The sequence below is a fragment of the Theobroma cacao genome, chromosome 5, assembly GCF_000208745.1.
Source record: "Theobroma cacao cultivar B97-61/B2 chromosome 5, Criollo_cocoa_genome_V2, whole genome shotgun sequence".
NCBI classification, from domain to species: Eukaryota; Viridiplantae; Streptophyta; class Magnoliopsida; order Malvales; family Malvaceae; genus Theobroma; species Theobroma cacao.
In genome coordinates this window covers 7,374,325-7,396,781 of record NC_030854.1, presented here as the reverse complement: position 1 = coordinate 7,396,781, position 22,457 = coordinate 7,374,325, and the positions used below count along the sequence as shown (strand labels likewise).

At 35.9% G+C, this 22,457-nt stretch overlaps 1 long non-coding RNA gene across 1 annotated transcript in view; it reads right to left on the bottom strand.

The window, feature by feature from the left end:
- LOC108662167 overlaps positions 20,812-22,457 on the bottom strand; it is a 6,181-nt gene continuing 4,535 nt past the window's right edge. The window contains exon 3 of the long non-coding RNA XR_001927957.1: positions 20,812-20,851. This is a non-coding gene — a long non-coding RNA (uncharacterized LOC108662167). The remainder of the gene's footprint in view (positions 20,852-22,457) is intronic.

Sequence of the window (22,457 nt, the reverse complement as noted above, 5' to 3'; positions counted from 1 at the left end):
TGGACCCTCTATAGTCGATCTTGTGAAGGACAATCGAGCAAAAATGGACATTCTGGTCCAATATCAATTATAGACCTCCTATAGTAGATCCTGTGAAAGGGAAATGGGTAGAATATCAAGCCTACTGGTCTAGGATTAACTATAGACTCTCCATAGTCAATCCTAGCTGCCTAGTCAGCTTAAAACGAGCTCAAAAGCCCTAAAATAAAAAATTACCTAATTTTGCTTCTATCTTTTGTTCTCCAACCCATTTTCTCTCAAATTTCCTACCTTTTAAAACTTTCAAATTCCTTCAAAAAATCTTGGATTCTAAGTGCCAAAGGTAAGGATTTTCACTCCCAAAATTTGATTTTTAGTGATTTTTACTTTCTCTCTCTAAAAGCTAGGAATTTTTCTAAGTTTTCAATATTTGGCTAGATCCCTTCATTTGAAGCTCACCAAGGAAGAAAAAAAGGTAAAATAAGTTGGTTACTTAATGGGTATGAAGTTTGAATGAAAGTTTGGTGGAAATAATTAGAAATAAGTGAAGATTAAAAAGGGTTAGAAATGGGTATTCAAAGTATTCTAAAATTTTAGGGGTTTTTGAAGATATTGATGATTAAATATCATTTTATTGGGACTTTGAGAGTATTTTTGTTTAAACATCATTTCTAGGTGATATTGGAGTAATTTGAGTTGTTGAAAAAGCTGAGTTTTCGACGAAAGGTGCCAAGAGGAAAAAGGGAACGCTTCAAGAGGTGGGTAGATATGGCGTTTTTAATTATTTTAATATAATTAAGCATGCCTATTCTACAACCTCACAGTAAAACATATTTGGTCAAAATTTGTGATGTGAAAATGGTTTAAGCTCATTTTATGAAATAGACATATAGTATGTAAATGTTAGTGTGTATTAAGTTTTGAGCATGGGGAAGAAGCCTTTCAATTGTTTGATGCTTCAAAATAGATGTTCGTCTATGAATAATTGCTTGATTGATAATTGGATTAATCCCTTGTTTGAGAATGGACTTAAACACTTTGATTTCATTTTTGCTTTGAACCCTTTGGACTTGGATGGCAAATGAATTCACCTTTTTTATTTAGAAATGAATATTTGGGTATTTGGAAACATAGCATAAAAATGTATTAGTGGAGCCTACTTGAGTTATGAACCTGTAGCTAGTGATAGTAGCTACTAGCCATTGTGCACAATGATTTGCTTTGATTAGGTAGTTGACAAGGTCCTACGCCTTTGATTTGGTTTTGTTTGGTAATTGATACGATCCTACCACCTTTGATATACAGTCAACGACTATTATATATCCAACCCCTTCGATGCTACAGCACACTTTGATTTGGTTGTCCATGCTGCATTGTGCTCCATAATCTATTTGAAATGATATTTGATACTATGGGATTGAAATTGAATTTGTTTCAACTTTGGACATTGGAATTGGTATTTGTTTAGACTTTGGTCTTTGGACTTGACATTTGTTTCAGCCTTGGTGCTTGAGATGTTAATGGTTTCGATTTTTGACATTTGTATCTAGTATTTGTCTCAATCTTGAACTTTGATTCAGTATTTGCCTTGACTTTGGTATTTACAATTAATCCACTTAATGTAATACAAACTATATAATTTTAAAATCTATTTGTTTTCTTCAAGGATTTGCTAAAGATAACAACATTAATTCATTTTCTTTGAAACTAAACCTTCATTTTATTACATGTTTTACAAAGCTTTAAAACCCAATATCTCTTAAATTGCTTTCTTGAAAATACTTAAATGTTTAACAAACTACTATTCTCATTTCAAAGGCTTATGAGTAGGATTTCAACAAACCTTATGAAATCATTTTAAATGAGTTTGTACCATCGAGACAATTGTATAGAGGTTTATTTTGGATACTTGTTCATACCTGACCTATAACTTAAACCTTAGGATATTTGAATGTGTTCGGGAACTGAGTTCCAAACTCTTGAATATTTGTTATGATTAAAAAGCAAATATGACGTTGATTGAAATGGGTTACTTGCATTATTTTAAATGTATTTTTGATAAACACTTTTTCGTTTAACTTGTTCCCCCTCCCCATATCTGCTCACGAATTTATTTATAACTCACACATGTAAGTTACACTTGTTTTGCAGATCAGTAGTTACTTGGCTCGTTATCCTCTTGAAAGAGCCAACACGCCGATAAGTCTTTGGTAGGTGATCATATGGCATCTAGTAGGCATCAGCCTTTTTATTTTCAAGTTGTACTCTATTGGTCTTATTTGGGTTGGTTAGGTATGCCTAACTACTATGGACAACATTTTGCTTGTGCCTTATACTATATGACATGTATTTTGAGAGTTGCTATGGGATGGCTACACCTTGTAATTGCCGCAGGATGGCCATACTTGTTAGTTTGATATGTATTGCTTCTGCATTTGAGCACGTGAGCGTGCAAACTTAATATGATATATACATATTCTTTATGATACAATATGTTCAAACATGTTTGACATAGGGTTCCATGGCGATGAGTTCCATGAGGTAATTCTAAGTATTCATTTTGCTTTGCTTATTTTAGGCTTGCATGGGTTAAGACGATAACTCCCATCGATACCTTTATGCCAGTCATGGCCCCCGTGAAATACCCCATACTTTGATATGGTGATAAATAAAGTTGATCGAATGCAAATTGAGGTCAATTAAAATGTTTAGAAGTGATAAAAGACAAAAGGAGTAGTTTAGGATAAAATATTTCGCAAGTGAGAAAATAATAATAAAATAATAATAATTTTATCGGAGGAGAATTTGTGAGATAAAAGGCGATTTGGAAGTCAAGTGAGATATAATAAGGTATTTTGGGTACCAAGGAGACAAGATAAAATTTTTAAAATAAAATAATATTTTATTAATAAAATAATATTAAAATATTAATATTTAGCTTGATGTCGAAGTCAATCAAGAAGAAGGATCATACAGTTGATCCAAGTGGGGGAGAAGATGACAAGCCCGACTCTATAAAAATATTTATCATGACATACATGTGATGGATAGCATGTTTGCATGCTAAGAGAGTTTCGAAAAATTTACAAAAGTCGGTATTGTACCTAGAGGTACAATAAAGTTGATTTAAGCTTCGAACTAGATCAAATAGAAAATTTATGATGAAATTAAGAATTTTAAAGTCCTAGAATGGTTTAACATGGTGATTCGGAGTTCGAGGATCAATTTGGAGTCAAACCAGAATTTTCGCTATGTAGGGGTAAATTGGTCATTTGCCACCTGGGGACAAAATGGAAATTTTAGAAAAAAATTTTTTTGGCCCCATTTGACTTATTGGAGTATAATTTGACTTACTGGAGTAAGATTTGAGGTTTAGAAGTGAAAAATTTTAATTTTGGTATAATTTGGAGTAAAAGGGTAAAATTGTAATTTTACCACCCTAGGGGCAAAATTGTAATTTTCCACCACCAAGACATTTTTCCAGCACATGGTCTTCCTTTATCCTCATTTTGACCATTGACTAATTGTGTGGTGGAGATAAAAAGGATTAAAATTTTAAAAGTTTAAAAATGGACCAATAAGAAAATGACATGTGTCATACCTTTATTATTTTATTGTTTCTTATTAAAAAGGCATAAAATCAGCCCATTTTCTTCATATGGCCGGCCAAGCAAGGAAGAGAGAGAAAGAGAGGAAGAACAAAGGGAAAAACAAGAAAACCTAGGTGAAAAATTCAAAGAAAAAGTGAAGAAATCAAGGAAACAAGCTAGGTAAGTTAGAATTTCTTTAGTTCTCCTTGATACCTAGCTTACCCATGCTTTTGTTCTTGATTTCCATGGTTGAATATTGAGTTATTATGATGAATTCAATTCTGAAAAATGGGTTAGGAGAGAGAAAGTTGTTAGATTAATTTGATTTTAAGTTATGTTAGTGTTTTAAGTTAGTTTAGCATATTTAGAAACAAAACAACAAGAAAAAAATTTATTTTCTCCCACAATCATTAATGGCCGAATTTATCATGTGTTTAGTGAGGATGAATTTGATTTTCATTTTAGGAGAATTGGTTAAGAAATGATGAATTATGAGCCTAGAAAAATAATAGGAATTTTCGGAGCAAAAATACGAATTTTTACCCACTAGGGGTATTTTTGTAATTTGCTATCGGTACTGATAAATTGAATTTCATTCATAGTTATTAAGGTAATTTAGGTATAATTGGAGTGTAGAAAGTGAGAAGAATTGATTTTGAGTTAAATTAGAGATAATAGGCCGAATTAGGTCAGCACCGCATTTAAACGGTAGTCTGATAAGTTGTATATCATATCATGTATATATACCGAGCCTGAATTGATTTTATAATGGTCAAGCATTGATGTGGTGAATTATGTATTGTACATTGTGGATAGGTGGTGAGCAAAGTACACTGGCAAAAGTAGAGAGATTGTGCTTGGAGACTGGGATTAGGAGTACATCGACTCCTAAAACTGTGAGTGAACTTATTATCGTCTTAATTATCTATAGTAGTTTTATACAATTGTGTGATTTTATGAAAAATAGGTTTAAATGGTAAATTGCTATGTTTTAAGAGAAATTACAATTTTATAAAATGATTTTATAAATTTTCTGGAAAAATCGAATACTAGTTTTGAAAATAGAGGAATTGGAGACTGCCTGCTTGTGTTGTAAATTTATGGTTTTGAATTGAATGGCTTATGACAATAAATGAGCATGAATGGCTAAACTAATTTTGGTGTTAGAATTATTTATACTGTGTATTCAGCCTTGAGAGGCTAGGTTGTGATAAATTGCCATGTCATGCTAGAATGAATGTTATTGATTGGTGGATTATATGTTAATTATTCACTGCAGAGGGGGTTCCATGGACCAGCCTATTAGAGGGGCACGGTAAACTCCAATATATTCTTACCCCGAACGGAGAGGCGCGTAGGGTATCTCTTGGGGTAAAGCTTAGGGTTCACTTCACGCTAAACCACCACGTGAAGGGGAACTCAGCCAACGTCAAGGAATGACTGTATTTTCTCAAACTAAAAATATATTTTAAGTGTACATGAAATTTTAACAGCCTTGGCGGACTCGGTTGGATGCCCTGCGCAAGGTATCACCGAGTATGAGTTTTGGCACGAGCCAAAGTTTTAAGAAATTCATAAGCCAAGTTGATTACTCGATTTTTATGGATTGATTTTATTTGGTTGAAATGAGTTGAAATGTAATGAAATTACAATATGATGATTTATTTTAATTGTCTCCATTTACTCGACTTTAGATAGTTTAGATGGTATCTGTTTACTCCCTGGGATTTTATAATCTCACCACCCTCATTTCCTCACATTTTAGGCTCGGGGAATTCCATAGTTAGCTGACTTTGACAAGGACCTTCATTTGGACTCGAATCGATAAAAGCTGTAGGTTTCCAGCTTCCGATGCATTTTGGATAGATGTGGGCCCACGTGTCACTGTAAAAGAAATTTTATGCTTTGGTTATTTGCTTTATAGTATATATGAATATAATTATCTTTTACGCTATAAGAATTGTGTACCGATAGTTTTATGAAAATTATTTTACAAGAAAATAGTTTATTTTATTGAATATTTCTATTATATTCAAATGATCAAAATTTCACTTCAAATGAACGTTTTAGATACTTAATTTTTTTTAAATCATTAAATATATATTTTCGACTTACCTACTACATTTTTAGCAAGTTTCGAGGTTTTCGAGAAAAATGATGAAAATGCCCCTGTGAGCAAAAAAAATTGTTATGTTATGATTTGGAAATGATTTGTAATCCTTCGTGTTTTGATTATTTGATAACTATTGCTCACCGGGGAAGTGTGAAAGCTGATACGAGAGCCTTGCGAGGTTTCGATCGACATTCGGGGTGAAGAATGTTTGTCGAGGCTTTGCGGCGGTTGTCATGGGCTCGATAGGGAGTTTCGGGTCGTGACACCCCGGGTTTAGGTTGTGACACTAGGGCGGTTGCCCTTACATGGGTTATTCCCTTGCTTGTGTTCATGACCCTTAAATTGGTCTGTACTCTTACTAGAGCTAGCATTTGCTTCAAGCAATGCTTTCGAGCCAGCAAGTCTAAGATCATGGTACTTGAGTAGTAGTTCATTAGACTGCTCTGTAGTCAGGAGGACAAAAATAAACTCCAAGTACTTTTCAAATTGATGCTGTTGATATTGCTGCTGCAATACAATATTTGAAGCATGGAAGGTGGAAAAGTTTTCTCTAATAGCTCTAATTTGGTGAGCTTAACATCTCATTACTCTAGTCGAGAAACAATATCAAATAAGGTTGATTTGTAGTCAAACACTGATTTGAAGTCTTGCAGCTTGAGATGCTGTCAATCGTATTGTGCTTAAAGGAGGATAACAATCTTGGTATGATCATACCTTTCTCTCAACCTCGTCCATAGGATCTTAAGGTCCTAGATGGATAAATGTTAAGTCTTCAAGCTCTCATGCAAATGATGGTGAATTAAAATAAGAGTATTCGCCTTATCTTTGTCATTTGCTTTCCCATCTATAATAATTGCATTAGCAACACCTTGCCCTTGGAAATGCATCTCCACATCAAGGCACTAGGACAAATAATTGCTTCCACTCATTTTCAGGATGTGGATCTTAGACTTTTTGAAATTTTCCATAATTCTACACACAAAAAAATGGACCCATAAATTAATTAAGACAACTATAGGGGTTCCCAAAGACCCACCACTGCTTTAGGGATCGAAAGGATGCTCTAGGTCTGTTGTCAGCTTCATGTGGACTAGTCGATATACAAAATCAAGATCTAATTGGTTGATAAAGAACCAAGAAAATTGCCTCTTCCTTTGGTGATCGTGTTAATAACGTGTTGTAAAGAAATAATAGAAATAGGAAGAAAAGAGAGATATTGAGAGAATGTTCTTCATGTATTACTGAAGAAATGCTTGGAATGAAAAATAATTGTGACACAAAATAGGGGTGGGGTGACCCTCTATTTATAGTTAAAGCCCCTTATAGATAAATGGCTATAACAATCTCTTACTAAGACACATCTCTAAATTACATTATCTTCTTGATAAATCTCACAGTATCATCTAGATAGTATCCACATGTAGATGAATATTAAAATATCTAGAATGTGGATAATACACTTATCATTTATCAAATTTACTCTAATTTAAATTGGTCTAATATGGTATAATATGTCCATATTCCATAACGATATGATACAGAAAAAATTTTAAAAATTTTGAAGGATGATAGCTCCAATAACTTAAAGAGGATCTGCCCCTGATCATAGGAAAGGGAGAGAAATGCTCGATTTGTAGGAAAGGTGTCACAGCCTAAATCTCGAGCTATGACCGACGCAAGGACCCAATAGGCATAACCCACTAGACCCAAGCAAGCCTTTTGCGTGAAAACTTATTCATTAAACCGCTTGTCTCTCATTTACCTTTAAGGTTCTCAATTCATAATTTTCAAAAATAATTCCTTCTCACGAGTTAAATCATGGCAACCCAGCATATAGTATTCACAAAATAATATTATCACTGGCCAACGTGTGGCGGCACTATTATTCAAAGCAAACACATAGTGTTTACAATAACTTTCACGAATTACACTTAACCAATCATACATACATACAAAAGATGTTGACTATCAGCAGAGTGACTCTGGTGGGGTTACTATCATTGAGAGTCATACTGAACCTACCAAAAGATGAATAGGAGGGAGTACCTTGACTTAGGATCCAACTACCTTCAATCTTGAAAACTAAAACATGAAGTAGAAAAAAAAGGATGAGTATAAACCCAGTGAGTGAACATAGGAAGGCAACAAGCATCAATACAGGAAGTTTTAGAAAACATGATGCACTTATGTTGAAAAAAATGCAATTTAGTTTAATTTCTTATAAAGCCCTTAATTCAACCCTTGATTATTTAATCCCTTAAGGTGAAGGATTTATAATCCACAATGGAGTTGAAAAGAGTGAAAACTATAGCAAATATTTAATCAAGACAAGCAAAATAGAAGGTTTCTCGCTGCAGCGGAAAGGCATTCTATAACATATAGTACAATCACATTTTTTATTTTCATAACTTGTCTATAGCATATATATATATATACATGTACACCACCGCCGCCTTACTCAGCTCATGTGCACTCTCTACACACAAGGCAATATCATCATGTGCATTCCCTACACGCACATTTCAATATCATCACACGTACTCTCACCGCACACCATCGGCACCGTCACGTGCAATCCTACACTGCATGTGCGCAGTTATAGCTATTATACAACATTATCACTCAATACATAACACACATATCCACATAATATAGAACCCATGGTTTCATTATATCACATATTTTACCACATAAAAACATTTCATCAAGGGCTTGTTTCCATGCATGTTTTAAAGAAAAGTTCGATAAAACATTTCAGGTGATTCAATTAAACACGTATGCATTTATCCCAAAATATTTTAATGCAAGTTCACTCACCTTATGATTACGGGATACTATGTCGTTATTAGTTCTGTGGCGTATTTAGCTATTTCTACTTGTTGGTCGTTCGTTATTTCCTCCGGCACACCACCACAGTACACTGTCTTTACTTTTACACTTCCTAGCAACAATCCAAATTCAATATCTTTAGTGTACATCATTTCTACTTCTCTTTTTCATTCAATCGTGATTCCTTATTCAACTAACTTACATCTTGACACATTTTTACCAAAGTTGCTTTTATCTTTTGCTTGCGTAATTCCTTAAATTATAATTACTGGCAACTCATTTATGACTTTAGCACATATATTAATCTTTTCTAAGAACATTTATCAAGTTCAACCATCATTTCCACACCAATAACCTATCATATGGCAGCAATTATAAATTTACTTCTATCAAACATTTTCTAAGTCTACATGTACTACCATTCTCATTTACATGTTGCCACCAAGCATAACATCAATATTCATTCATGCACACCAACACCCATAACCTTGTAAGCCTTTCTTAGCAACACATATCCACACATATCCACACTTCCAATTAATATAATTGCCTTCCAACCATACCCATGACATCACAATAACACTACATATTGCACACAATCATTCTCACAATATTAAACCAATCATAGGCTTGAAATTGTAGCATTAAGCTTACCACTTGGTTTTAGCTGGGATTTCATCTAATAAAATTCATAATTTCCTCACACCCATGAACACCATAGTTGCCACAAAATGATTCACACATTATTCCTCCAAAGATTTAACCAACTGAGAGCTTAAAACACAAAAATCCTTACCTTACGTTTCTTGAATCTTGAGACCCACTTGATATTTCTTCAATTACTCTTGAATCACTTACTACCCAAGCCTCCCACTTCTCTCTCCTTTCTTTTCTTAGCCGATTCTCTCTATTTTTCTTTTCAAATGCAAGGTGGTAAGGTGAAAATAGCATGGGAGTATGAAAATGGCGTGGGAGCATGAAGAATGAGAAGAAAATATCTACTGGAGAAGATAAGAACCGATCATGGATAAGGAAGAAAAGAGTCAAAGCTTACTTTGGAATTTTTGACCAAACTAATGACAAAATTACCATTTTACCCTCTAAGGTTTTTACCTTTTTTAATTTTATCCTCCCATAATCTTTTTGTAATACCTAATGCTTTGAGGTGGTGACTAATAATGCTTACCGATTGCTAATTGAGGTTGATTATAGAGAAAAATGAGTAATTCATAAGTGAACCTGTGAAACCTCGACCTCTACAAACACGTAACTAGAAGTAGACGAGATAAAACAGACTAGGGGTAATTTCATCATTTTCTTTAGTGAACCTCTAGAAGTATGCTTTCAAACATTATTAAGGCTTAAGTAGGCCTAAGGCACAGATGAATGATGAAAACAAGGATAAAATGACGAAGGAAATAGAAATAATGATGATTTCCAAGTTAGGGGTAAAATGGTCATTTTGCATCTCGAGTCTAAATTTTTAAGTTTTCTAGAACTTGAGTACTTCTAGACCATTATGGACTTTGTCTCAGTGTCCAAAGAGTAAAAAGTTGAACCGAAGGAAAGAAGAAGACAAAGTCACCTTATGGAGGGCATTTTGGTAAATTATATGAAAAATTGGATAAACTTTAGAAATAAATATCTAAAGCTCCAGCAATTTCCAGCAGCTTCCAGCCATTTCTTCTTCCCTTCCCATTTCACATTTCTTCATCTCCATGGGAGCCTCTCTTAAAGTTTCGATAACTTTCTTTCTCTAGCTTCAATTTTCATGATTTTGAGCACTTTTTCATAGAGCCTTTTGTGTTCTTTCACTCTCTCACCTTAAAACCCTCAAAAGTCTTTTCTCAAAACTTTCTCTCACTAGTTGGACATTTTAGAGAGAGAAAGAGAGAGACTTTTCATGATAGCTTGAGTATTCGTGAGAAGGAATTCAACTACAAATCCACCAAGGTGAGTAATGAATGAGGATTAATTTTAGGTTGTTGATAATGGCTAATACTTGGAGTTGTGACTTGTTTTATTATTGAGGTTTGTTTATTTATTTCTAGAGTTACTAGAGTAGAGAGAATAGATAGCCATTTAATAGTAGTTGGAAGCTAGTTAGGGATGACTAGTAGAACTTGATTTACGAAATAGCTTTTAGAATTGTATTTATGCAAATTGGGTTAGTTGTGATGTTGGTGTGTGATAGGTTCCAACAAGACCTCATATCTTAATTTGGAGCTATAGTCAAAGTTGTTGTTCAGTCAAGATTAACAAATACCGGTGAGTGAACTTGCATTTCAAAAAAAAATATTTTGGGGAGTGTCCACATGTTTAAATAAATCATTTGAAAGTTTCATTTGTTTTTGCTTCAAAAATATACTTGGGGAATAAGCCCTTGATGAAATGTTTCTATCTTGTGAAATGTGCAATATGAATAGTTCATGCGTTATCACATTATATTGATATGTGTATTATGCTTTGGATGCTCCTTTGTGTGATAATGATGACCCAGCTATGTGCAATGTGAGAGTGCACATGAGCTGATGATGACCCGGCTATGTGCGAGTAAGGGAGTGCGCATAAGCCGATGATGACCCTGTTATGTGCGAGTAGGGAGTGAACATGACGATGAATGAAATGGGGTGGTGTATGTGTTTATATATGCTTATATATGTATATGTGATAGAAAGTTTATGATTATAATATGTGATTGAAATGAATAATAAGAAACTTGATTATTGTCAATGTGTTCACTTTGATGTGCAATATGGTAGGAATGGATTTTATGGCATGTGAAAATCCCTTAATTGTCATCTGCCTTAAATGTCGCTGTAGCGAGAATGCTTGGGCCCTGTTTCTCACTACAGCGTAAAAGAATTCTTGCTGCAGCGAAAATGGATTCTCCCTGCAGCGAGAAACTCTCGGGTAGTTCCAAATTCCTAGTGCAGTGCTCTCACTTTGACAACAATTTTAACCACCTTCTAATCAGAATTGGCAAAGTAGTAAACATAAAAGTTTTATCCCAATCTCTTAGCTTTCTAATGGTCTAAAAATTATATCAATTGGACTTTTGTAGTGGGAGATATGTTGAAAAATTGAAACATATGCAAACTAAGAATGTTTCTCGCTGTAACGAGAAACTTGCTGTTATGCTTGCTACCTTGCTTTATTTTGACATATTTTTCACCCATTTAACTTCATGGATTGATCATGGGTTTTTCCAACACTATGAGGTTATTAATCAAAGTTTGAAATGAGGGGTTTTTACTAAGAAATAAAATCAATTGCATTATTTTTGAAACAAGTGCATCATGATTTCCAAGTTCTCCTTATTGATTGCTTGTTCCCTTCTTATGTTCACTCACTGAGTTTTATACTCACATTTTTAAACTTCATGTTTTCAAATTTGGAGGCAATTGGGACCTAGATTGAATGTTCACGTATTCTCATCTTCTTGGTAGGTACTATGGCATCTCAGTAGCGGTACCTTCACTTAAAGTCACTCTACTGACGGTTGAGAGTCTTTTGTTTGTGTACACGTATATGTAATGTAAACTACTAAGAGTCATGTTATAAATGAAGTATATATATGTTGGATTGATGATGATGCCTTTATGAGACGGCAATGAATGACAGTACTTTGAAACAATATAAAGATGAATATTCAGTTGCTATAAAATATTATCGAAACATTCATCGTTGAGAATTACAACATATGGTTTTAAAGATGATGGATGGAATGAGGAACGGGATCTCATAAAGAGGCTTGCTTGAGCCTAGTGGGCTATGTCCACTGAGCCCATGCACTGGTCATAGCCCGAAATTTAGGCTGTGACACTTTTTGTCACGACCCGGAACCTGCCTTAGGCCCATGACAATCGCCGCGACATCCCGATTGACACTCATTATCCGGAATGCCAATCGGAACCCCGCAAGGCTTACATATCAGTTTCTTTCATTTCCTGTGAGCAATCATTGTTAAATATCGAGTTTTTAGAGAATATATACTATTTTAGATAAAAAACAATCAAAATAAATTTTTCGCCACACAGGGGTATTTTGATCATTTTTTTCTCAAAAATTTTGAAACTGGCTAAAACGTAATATGCAAGTACAAAACACATAATTCATATTCAAAATGAGTTTAAAAGTCTAAAATCTTCATTTAAAACGAAATTACGGTTATTTGAATATAATAAGAAAATAAAAGAAATATTAAGAAAAATATTCTATTTTCTTATAAAACAATATTTATAGAGTTATACGTGAATAATTTTTTTATAGCGTAAAAGCTAAATAAATTTATACATACTGAAATACAGTAAGCCGAAATATTTAATTTAATTTACAATAACAAGAGGGCCTCCGAATAAACAAAAGTAAAGAGGACTGTGAACCTACGGTTTGGAAAATGCAGATCCAATGGTAGTCCTCGATGAGATTAGCTATCTACAGTCTATACTGAACCTGAAATAGATGGAAAGGAGTTGGGTGAGATTTTTGCAATCCCAATGAGTAAACAGACATTATCATAAATATCTAAAGGCGAGTAAAATGGAGGAAAGTTTAAACAACAAATTTCAACCCATTTCATAATGTTTCCAATTTATTTCTTAAACCATAAAATATATGTAATTTACCAAAATAGTTGTTAAGGCTTATGTCTTTTATTAAAACAAGGCTCAAGCCAAAACTAATCCTTGGGGATACCTTGGCCGAGGCATCTAACCGAGTCCACAAAGAGTGTCAAAATATTCACACGTGAAACACATTTTTATTTTTAAAACTAGCCGTTCCTTGGCATTGGCCGAGTTACACATTCACGTGGGGGTTCGACGTGAAGTGAGCTCTAATATTACCCCGGGAGTTACCCTCCTCGCCTCTACAACCGGAGTAACTATATAACTGGGTTTACCGTGCCCCTCTAATAGGCAGTCCACGAAAACCAGTCACTGCAGTGACTAACCCACCAATTTTAATAAAATTTCGACAGTATAACGTGGCTTTTATTTATTTATCCAACCTACATAGTAAAAACAACTTACATAAATTTCTCAATGCACTCACATAATATAGCCACATATACTCATTTCTCATAAGCCATTCCTAGGAAAATATATATTTTTCAAGTCAATTTGCAGCCTCCAATTACTCAATTTCATAATCAATACAATATATTTTTATTTGTCACATTTATTCCTAAAACATCAAAAATCCCGTTTTAATCTCGTTCTCATTTCATAAAATACATAAAGGGCATTTAAAATAAACTCTAGATAATTTACAATAATAATAAGTTTACTCACCGTTTGTACAAACTAAAAGCTTTCTAAGCGCCCCGATCACTACTCGTCGGGTACGACTTCTTTGCCTTTTCCGGAAGGCTCTCCTCCTAGACACATTACAAAAATTTACACAATTCATCACATTGATGCTAAATCACTATATAATTAACTTAAATCCTATACTAATGCATGGTATGAAATGCAATAGCCTAAAACGGCTTAAACGCGGTATTAACCTATTTTTGGCACTTTGCCCGATAAATTGCTAACGCGCTCCATTTTAGCTCTAAATCATCCCATTCTCTCTCCAACATTTCTAACCATTAAATATCAGCCAATAACCTTCTAAAAACAACAAAATCAGCTCACTCCCTTCCTTGGAAAATTCGGCCAAAAATGGGACATTAACTCGGTTAATTTTCTACTTTGTTTTTCTATCACGTTTAATCGTTTTTCATCATTTTCTCTTCATTTCCCTTAGAATAAAATCAATTCATCATCATTGTACAGCATTGAGCATCCAGCCAAGAGTGGGTATTGTGAAAATTTAATGATTTCTTGCCCAATTTAATTTCTAAACACATTTAACTAACTAAAACTATCAATTTAACTAAAAATCAAAACCTAAAAATTTCAATTTCTCTCCCCTAGAATTTCGTCCAGCCCTTGATATCACTTTTTGATCTCTCTCCTCAAGCATGCTAAATGGAAATAAAGGCATAGGAAAGGTAGAAATCAAGCTAAAATCGAAAAATCTTACCGTTAGACGCGTAAACGGTCGAAAACCGCGAATTTCCCTTTGAATTTTCTTGTTTCTCTTTGGTTTTTCTTTTTTTCTTCCTTTCCTCTCTATTTCCTCTCTTGTTCTTCCTTATGGCCGGCCAGCACTCAAAATTTGGGTTTAAATGGGCTGACTTTTCATTAAAATAATATTATTTCATTAAAAAATGCCATGTGTCACTTTCCCATTGGCCCATTTTTAAAATTTCATCCATTTGTTTCCAAATTTTCACCATACACTTGTCTCATATATTCATAGCTTAGATAAAATTCTCAGACTCATCCAAAGTCTCGGTGGAGTAATTTTTGAAATTTACACTTTTGCCCCCGTAAAAGTCAAAAATTACATTTTTGCCCCAAAAATTGAAAAATTGCCCATAGACATATTTTTCATCCCTTATACTCATACCATTCTCCAATTTGTCAAATTTGATCTAAATTCTCTCAAAATCTCAAATTTTGTCCGTGGGTGGCAAAATTACGATTTTGCCCCTACACTCCAAAAATCACCAGAATTAAACTTTTTCACTTCCTATCATTAAATTATACTCCAAATAGTTAATCTTGGTCAAAAATTTCACTCCATGATCAAATTATTATCTTAGGTGGCAAAATGACGATTTTGCCCTTGAATATCAAAATTTCTAATTTTACCCCAAATGAACCCTCGAACTCCGAACAATCATTTTTAGTCATTCCTGGACTATAAAATATTAAATTTCATCCTACAATTCCTATTTGAACTAGTTCGAGGTTAAATCAATTTAAGTGTACCGTTAGGTACAATATCAGGTTTCGTCTATTCTTAGGTGCTTTTCTAGCGTAATAACATGCTACTCAATGCATGTATGTCATGACATGTATTTATAGGGTCGGGTTTTACAATTTTACCCCCCTTAAAATAAAATTTTGACCTCAAAATTTCACTTACCAGATTCGACAAATAGATGCGGGTATTGGTTCCTCATCTGATGCTCTACTTCCCATGTCATTTCCTCCATTCGAGCACTTTTCCACAACACTTTGACCATTGAAATACTCTTGTTTCTCAGTACTCGATCCTTTCGATCCAAGATACTCACAGGTTGTACCTCGAACTTCAAATCGTCATGCAACTCGATCGGAGGTGCTTCGAGGACGTGAGAGGGATCTGGTACATATTTCTTAAGCATGGAGACATGGAAAACGTTGTGGATCCGATCTAACTCCGGAGGTAATTCTAACCGATAAGCCACTGGTCCAATCCTTTCAATGATTCGGAATGGTCCAATATATCTCGGGTTGAGCTTTCCCCTCTTCGCAAATCGAATCACACCTTTCATTATCCAATAAAACACCATAATTTATCATGATAGTATAATCAATAAGATTTAATACTTCAAAGTATTCAAATTATTACCTTTCCAAGGAGAAACCTTAAGAAAAACTTTATCATCGATCTCAAACTCCAAGTCTTTTCTCCGTTTATCTGCATAGCTCTTCTGCCTATCCTGGGCTACCTTTAGCCTCTCTCGTATAACCTTGATCTTGTCATTAGTTAGCTCGATCAATTCCACACTCACTAACTTCCTTTCACCTACTTCATCCCAACAGAGTGGAGTACGACATTTTCTTCCATATAAAGCTTCGTACGGTGCCATACCAATGCTAGACTGAAAGCTATTGTTGTAAGCAAATTCCACCAATGGCAAATGTCTGTCCCAACTCCCAATAAAGTCAATGACACAAGCCCGTAACATATCCTCCAAGGTCTGGATAGTCCTCTCTGACTGACCATCCGTCTGTGGGTGAAAAGCAGTGCTAAATTTCAATTTGGTTCCGAGAGCTTCTTGAAATTTTGGCCAGAATCGAGAAGTGAATCGAGGATCTCGGTCTGACACTATAGAAACGGGAACTCCATGTAGCCTCACAATCTCATCTATATAGAGCTGAGCCAGCTTCTCAATAGAGTATGTACTATGGACAGCTAAAAAGTGAGCGGACTTAGTCAACCGATCTACGATCACCCAGATCGCATCCTTTCCCCTCTGTGTCCGCGGCAATCCCAAAACAAAATCCATAGTTACATGCTCCCATTTCCACTCGGGAACAGGTAAAGACTGAAGTGTACCTGCTGGCCTCTGATGCTCCGCCTTAACTTGCTGACATACGAGACACTTTGCTACGAATTCTGCTACGTCTCGCTTCATACCCGGCCACCAATAATTCTCCCTGATAGTCCTATACATCTTGGTGCTTCCGGGATGTAATGCATAGGCAGATGAATGGGCTTCTTCCATGATCGCCTGTCTCAACTGGTTTCCCTCAGGAACACAAACTCGATCTTTAAACATCAAGACGTTATCCTCTCCAAATCTGAACTCACTAACTCCCCCATCGGTCAGTTTTTGAATTTCTTTTCTTAACTCATCATCAGACCTCTGAATGTCCTTGATCTGATTAAGTAACGAAGGTCGCACAATGAAGTTTGCCAATAAGGATCCATCCTCACCATTTCTCAACTGGACCCCAAGAGATTTCATCTCTATTAATGCTGGAAAATAACAACTCTGAAGTGCTGCTAAAGACGATGAAGACTTACGACTTAAGGCATCAGCTACAACGTTCGCCTTTCCCGGATGATAGTCTATCACCAAGTCATAATCTTTTATCAACTCCAACCATCGCCTTTGCCTCAAATTAAGCTCCTTTTGGGTGAGCAAATATTTTAAACTCTTGTGATCCGTAAATATCCGACAATGCTCACCATACAAGTAATGCCTCCAGATTTTTAAAGCAAACACCACTGCTGCTAACTCTAAATCATGGGTAGGGTAATTTGCTTCATGCCTCTTTAGCTGTCTAGAAGCATAAGCCACAACTTTTTCATCCTGCATCAATACGCACCCCAACCCCAACTTTGAGGCATCACTATATACTACAAATCCCTTACCATTAACAGGAAGTGTTAAAACGGGAGCGGAGGTTAACCGGTTCTTTAGCTCCTGAAATCGATTCTCACAAACATCATCCCACACAAACTTAACTCCCTTACGAGTTAGACGGGTCAAAGGAGCTGCTATTAAGGAAAACCCCTGAACAAACCTCCGATAATAACCGGCTAATCCGAGGAAACTACGAATCTCCGTCACTGTCTTAGGTTGCTCCCATTGTAAAATTGCCTCTACTTTCTTAGGATCAACATATATTCCAGTTCTCGATACTACGTGTCCCAAGAATACCACTTCCTGTAACCAAAACTCACACTTCGAAAACTTTGCATACAACTGTCTTTCCCTCAAAGTTTGTAATACTATACGCAAGTGGGCAGCGTGCTCATCATTATCTCTCGAGTAAACCAGTATGTCATCAATGAACACAATAACAAACTTGTCCAAGTAAGGGTGGAACACCCTATTCATGAGATCCATAAAAGCTGCCGGTGCATTAGTTAACCCAAAAGGCATGACCAAGAACTCATAATGACCGTACCGAGTCCTGAATGCTGTCTTGGGTACATCCTAGTCTTTAATCCTCAACTGATGATACCCAGACCTTAGATCAACCTTGGAAAACACTATAGCTCCCTGTAATTGATCGCAAAGATCATCAATCCTCGGTAACGGATACTTGTTCTTAATGGTCATTCTGTTAAGTTGTCGGTAATCGATACATAATCGAAGTGTACCGTCTTACTTTTTCACAAATAAAATCGGTGCTCCCCACGGAGATATACTAGAGCGTATAAAACACTTGTCCACCAACTCTTGCAATTGTACTTTCAACTCCTTCAACTCTGCCGGAGCCATTCTATATGGAGGGATAGAAATAGGTGCGGTACCTGGAAGTAAATCAATAGGGAACTCAAGCTCTCGATCAGGAGGTAGTCCCGGTAAATCATCAGGAAATACATTAGGAAACTCACTTGCTATTGGGACATCCTCTAACTTGGGTTCCCCATTTGAAGTATCAATCACGTATGCCAAACAAGTCGGATACCCTTTCTGCACTAATTTCAAAGCTTTGATGGCCGAGATTACACAGGACGGTAATACTCGACGTTCCCCTACAAACACAATCTCTGCTCCCTCCGAATTTTGAAGAACAACATCCTTTCGAAAACAATCCACGTTCGCCCGATGTGCAGTTAACTAGTCCATACCCAATATTAGATCAAAATCCAAGATCTCTAGAGGAATTAAGTCACCCTTAAATTCTTCCTCACCTACCCTTACCCCACAGTCTCTATAACAACTGTTTCTAACTAGCTTTTCTCCTAAAGGGGTGTGAATTACAATTTCTTCCTCTAATGTTGACAGGTTTCTATCAACAATTGATGCAAATGTGGTGCTCACATAAGACCTATCTGAGCCAGAATCTATCAAACATAAGCATCTTTATCAAATAAAGACATAGTACCTGTCACTGCTCCAGGTTGGACCCGTGCCTCATCTTCCGTCACAGCAAAAACTCTTGTCGAGGTACGAGTTTGTGGTCTCGAAGGTGGATGTGCCGGGGTATTACTCTCCACACCGGACCGTATGGCCACTCCCTATCTCGATGGCAACCCAGAAGAATCTATCCTCTGTATATCAGTGCGAGCTGGTGAAGATGATGCAACTACCGTGGCTCGTCCTAACCGTGGGCAATTACTCCTAATATGACCCATCTGTCCACATTGGAAACATCTTGTTGGCCCTCTACATAGCCCACTATGATAATTTCCACAATTTTTGCATCTGTCAGAACCTCCGAAACTCTTCCCAGAATCAGTCATAGCAGATCTGCTAAACCTCGAAGGTCTCTGCTGTGATGGTGGAAATGGAGGTCGAGGAGATGTCACGGAAACAGAAGTAGTGCTCCCTGAAGTCGCTGAGTCCTTGCCTCCTTTTATTGGCTGACTAGAAGACATACCAAGATTCCTCCTTTTTGCAAACTCAGTCCGAATCCTTCTATTCTCAGTCGCGAGCTTCTCAGCTCGTAAAGCCCTCTTTTCTAATAATCTCGTAGCCACCATCAGCTTCATGTCGTCGTCTAATCTCATATCAGAGAGAGTCTCTGAAACCTGATTAATCCAATCTTTTGCCACAGTGGCATCCAACTCACCCGCGAAAGACACACAACCGAGCTGTCTAGCCTCCTTTAGCTTCTTGGAAATGGATACATCATGTACCGGTGGTGGAACTAAAGGAGTAATTGGTGGTACTATAGGTGAAACTTGACCAGTCGGAGCTCCACCAACCATTGCGGTAAAGAAAGCTGCCAATGCCTGTGCTGCCTCAGTAGGCATGGTGGGAATACCAGTAGGTGGTGGAGGAGGTGGAGGATGTGGAGGACTATCTGCCTGCTCAGCAGCAAGTGCTGCCCGAATGGTAGACGCGGTCGATTCTTCCCCTACAGCATCTAGCTGACGACGTTGGGAACGACCTTTTCCCCTCCCAACCAATCTAGTGAGAGGTGGGCGTCCGCATCGAGGAGGCATAATAATCTATAAGAAAAAACGAGCAAGATTAGGGAACCTTAGACTTTATATGAAAATGCATGCATTCTATTCAACATAACCTAACTTAATCCGGGGCCGCACTGATACTGTAAATTTTTAAAACCACTTTAAAACCAAAAACTCTTATCTTTAAAACCAAAAGCTCTTATCTTGAAAACCAAAAGCTCTGATGCCAATAGAATTGTCATGACCCGGAACCTGCCTCAAACCCATGACAATCGTCGCGACGTCCCGATTGACATTCATTATCCGGAATGCCAACTGGAACCCCGCAAGGCTTACATATCAGTTTCTTTCCTTTCCTGTGAGCAATCATTGTTAAATATCGAGTTTTTAGAGAATATATACTATTTTAGATAAAAAACAATCAACATAAAATTTTCGCCACACAGGGGTATTTTGGTCATTTTTTTCTCAAAAATTTCGAAACTGGCAAAAACGTAATATACAAGTACAAAACACATAATTCATATTCAAAATGAGTTTAAAAGTCTAAAATCTTCATTTAAAACGAAATTACGGTTATTTGAATATAATAAGAAAATAAAAGAAATATTAAGGAAAATATTCTATTTTCTTATAAAACAATATTTATAGAGTTATACGTGAATAATTTTTATAGCGTAAAAGCTAAATAAATTTATACATACTGAAATACAGTAAGCCAAAATATTTAATTTAATTTACAATAACAAGAGGGCCCCCGAATAAACAAAAGTAAAGAGGACTGTGAACCTACGATTTGGAAAATGCAGATCCAATGGTAGTCCTCGATGAGATCAGCTATCTACAGTCTATACTGAACCTGAAATGGGTGGAAAGGAGGGTGGTGAGATTATAAAATCCCAATGAGTAAACAGACATCATCATAAACATCTAAAGGCGAGTAAAATGGAGGCAAGTTTAAACAACAAATTTCAACCCATTTCATAATGTTTCCAATTTATTTCTTAAACCATAAAATATTTGTAATTTACCAAAACAGTTGTTAAGGCTTATGTCTTTTATTCAAACAAGGCTCAAGCCAAAACTAATCCTCGGGGATACCTTGGCTGAGGCATCTAACCGAGTCCGCCAAGGGTGTCAAAATATTCACACGTGAAACACATTTTTATTTTTTAAACCAGCCGTTCCTTGGCGTTGGCCGAGTTACACATTCACGTGGGGGCTCGACGTGAAGTGAGCTCTAATACTACCCTGGGAGTTACCCTCCTCGCCTCTACAACCGGAGCAACTATATAACTGGGTTTACCGTGCCCCTCTAATAGGCAGTCCACGAAAACCCGTCACTGCAGTGACTAACCCACCAATTTTAATAAAATTTCGACAGTATAATGTGGCTTTTATTTATTTATCCAGCTTGCATAGTAAAAACAACTTACATAAATTTCCCAATGCACTCACAGAATATAGCCACATATACTCATTTCTCATAAGTCATTCCTAGGAAAATATATATTTTTTAAGTCAATTTGCAGCATCCAATTACTCAATTTCATAATCAATACAATATATTTTTATTTGTCACATTTATTCCTAAAACATCAAAAATCCCGTTTTAATCTCGTTCTCATTTCATAAAATACATAAAGGGCCTTTAAAAATAAATTCTAGATAATTTACAATAATAATAAGTTTACTCACCGTTTGTACAAACTAAAAGCTTTCTAAGTGCCCTGATAACTACTCGTCGGGTATGATTTCCTTGCCTTTTCCGAAAGCCTCTCCTCCTAGACAAATTGCAAACATTTACACAATTCATCACATTGATGCTAAATCACTATATATTTGACTTAAATCCTATACTAATACATGGTATGAAATGCAATAGCCTAAAATGGCTTAAACGCGGTATTAACCTATTTTTGGTACTTTGCCCGATAAATTGCTAACGTGCTCCATTTTAGCTCTAAATTGTCCCATTCTCTCTCCAACATTTCTAACCATTAAACATCAGCCAATAACCTTCTAAAATCACCAAAATCAGCTCACTCCCTTCCTTGAAAAATTCAGCCAAAAATGGGACATTAACTCGGTAAATTTTCTACTTTGTTTTTCTATCACATTTAGTCGTTTTTCATCATTTTCTCTTCATTTCCCTTAGAATAAAATCAATTCATCATCGTTGCACAGCATTGAGCATCCAGCCAAGAGTGGGTATTGTGAAAATTTAATGATTTCTTGCCCAATTTAATTTCTAAACACATTTAACTAACTAAAACTATGAATTTAACTAAAAATCAAAACCTAAAACTTTCAATTTCTCTCCCCTAGAATTTCGTCCAGCCCTTGATATCACTTTTTGATCTCTCTCCTCAAGCATGCTAAATGGAAATAAAGGCATAGGAAGGTAAAAATCAAGCTAAAATCGAAAAATACTTACCGTTAGACGCGTAAACGGTCGGAAAACG